The sequence below is a fragment of the Phascolarctos cinereus genome, unplaced genomic scaffold (genome assembly GCF_003287225.1).
Source record: "Phascolarctos cinereus isolate Bilbo 61053 unplaced genomic scaffold, phaCin_HiC Scaffold_19;HRSCAF=502, whole genome shotgun sequence".
NCBI classification, from domain to species: domain Eukaryota; kingdom Metazoa; phylum Chordata; class Mammalia; order Diprotodontia; family Phascolarctidae; genus Phascolarctos; species Phascolarctos cinereus.
In genome coordinates, this window is record NW_027555513.1 from 874 (window position 1) to 3,566 (window position 2,693).

The window sequence follows — 2,693 nt, forward strand, 5'->3', positions numbered from 1 at the left end:
TCATCTCAATAGATGCAGAAAAAGCTTTTGATAAAATACAACACCCATTCCTATTAAAACACTAGAAAGCATAGGTATAAATGGAGTCTTCCTTAAAATAATAAATAACATATCTAAAACCTTCAGCAAGCATTATATGTAATGGGGACAGGCTAGAAGCATTTCCAATAAGATCGGGAGTGAAACAAGGATGTCCATTATCACCACTGTTATTCAATATTGTACTGGAAACCTTAGCTTTAGCAATAAGAGAAGAAAAAGAAATTGAAGGCATTAGAATAGGCAAAGAAGAAACAAAGCTATCACTCTTTGCAGATGACATGATGATATACTTAGAGAATCCTAGAGAATCAAGTAAAAAACTACTTGAAATAATAAACAACTTTAGCAAAGTTGCAGGCTATAAAAGAAACCCACATAAATCATCAGCATTTCTATATATTACCAACAAAGCCCAACAGCAAGAGATAGAAAGAGAAATCCCATTTAAACTTACTGTAGACATTATAAAATATTTAGGAGTCTACCCCCAAAAACAAACCCAGGAACTCTATGAACACAATTACAAAACACTTTTCACACAAATAAATTGTATTATAAAGCAGCAATCATCAAAAGTGGTTGGTACTGGCTAAGAAATAGGGAGGTGGATCAGTGGAATAGGTTAAATATGCAAGACACAGTAGTCAATGACTATAGTAATCTATTATTTGATAAACCCAAAGACCCCAGCTTCTGGGATAAGAACCCACTCTTTGAAAAAAACTGCTGGGAAAACTGGAAAAGAGTATGGCAGAAACTAGGCATAGACCCAAATCTCACACCATATACCAAAATAAAGTCAAAATGGGCTCAGGACTGAGACATAAAGGCTGATACCATAAGTAACCTGGGAGAACAAATAATAGTTTACCTATCAGATGTATGGAGAACAGAAGAATTCATGACCAAACAGGAGATAGAGAACATTATGAAAAGCAAAATGGGTCGTTTTGATTACATTAAATTGAAAAGTTGTTGCACAAACAAAGTCAATGCAACTAAGATTAGAAGGAAGGTAGAAAATTGGGAAAGAATTTTTACAACCAGTCTCTCTGATAAAGGCCTCATTTCTAAAACATATAGAGAATTAAGACAACTTTATAAGAATACAAACCATTCACCAATTGATAAATGGTCAAAGGATATGAACAGACAGTTCTCAGATGAAGAAATCAAAGCCATCTACACTCATATGAAAAAAAAATGCTTTATATCGTTATTGACTAGAGAAATGCAAATCAAAACAACTGTGAGGTACCACATCACACCTATCAGATTGGCCAACATGACGAAACAGGAAAATGATAAATGTTGGAGAAGATGTGGGGAAATTGGAACACTAATACGTTGTTGGTGGAGTTGTGAAATGATCCAACCATTTTGGAGAACAATTTGGGCTACAAAAGTGTGCATACCCTTTGATCCAGCAATAGCACTTCTAGGGCTATATCCCAAAGGGATCAAACAAATGGGAAAAGGACCCACATGTACAAAAATATTCATAGCAGCTCTTTTTCTGGTGGCAAAGAACTGGAAATTGAGAGGATGCCCATCAATTGGGGAATGGCTGAGCAAGTTGTGGTATATGAATGTAATGGAATACTATTGTGCTACAAGAAATGATGAGCAGGCTGACTTCAGAAAAACCTGGAAAGACTTACGTGGTCTGATGCTGAGTGAAGTGAGCAGAACCAAGAGGACTTTGTACACAACAACAGCCACGTTATGCAATGACTAATATTGTTAAACTGAACCCTTCTGAGCATTACAAGGATGTAAGACATCTCCAGAGGCCTCGGGATGGAAAATGCTGTCCACATCCAAAGAAAGAACGATGGAAGTCGAATCGCTACCACTTATTTTTACCTTCTTTTGAGTTTTGTTTCATCTTTCTGATGGTTCCTCCTACTGGTTTTAATTTTTACTTACAACTTCACTAATGTGAAAATATGTTTAATGGGTATGTAAATGTAAAGCCTATATCAGATTGTGCGCCGTCTTGGGGAGGGTGGGGGGGAGGAAGGGGGAGAAAAAAATTTTCAACTCAAAAGCATATGGAAGTGATTGTTGATTAATGAAAATAAATTAATAAAAGAAATTGGAATGGGAAAAAAATTGCAGTAGAGTCTGTTTTTAAAATGAACATTTTAATTAAGTGCTTCATAGGGAAGACAAATTTATTAACTAACATGCATATTTCTTTATCTATCCATATCACCCAGATGCTTGCAAGATATAGATCCATAAAGCTTAATCCTTTAATCTTTATCAACTGACTCATTAGGCAGTTGCATATATACATTTTTGAGGGCACTTTAGCAGTGTCTTAAAAAATCCAAAAATTTTCTGAACTTAATGTTGACTGCATTACATTTATTGTTTCAGTGCTGGGAGGTGCTTAGAAATGGGCATATTTTAAGAGAAAGATGCAATAGATACACAGTATCTCTTAAGGTTTCATACCTAGTTTAAGAAAACCTGTATATAAATATGAATTAAAAAGCTAAAGATAGTTATCCATATCACATGAGATTGTGTGCAAAAGATTTTTCTAGGATACTCTAAAAAAAGAGAGGGTGTTTATATGGGTGTGGTTTTTTTTTTTTGTGTTTATACATGTTTTTTTTTTTAAAGAAATTCTGAAAAAGAAA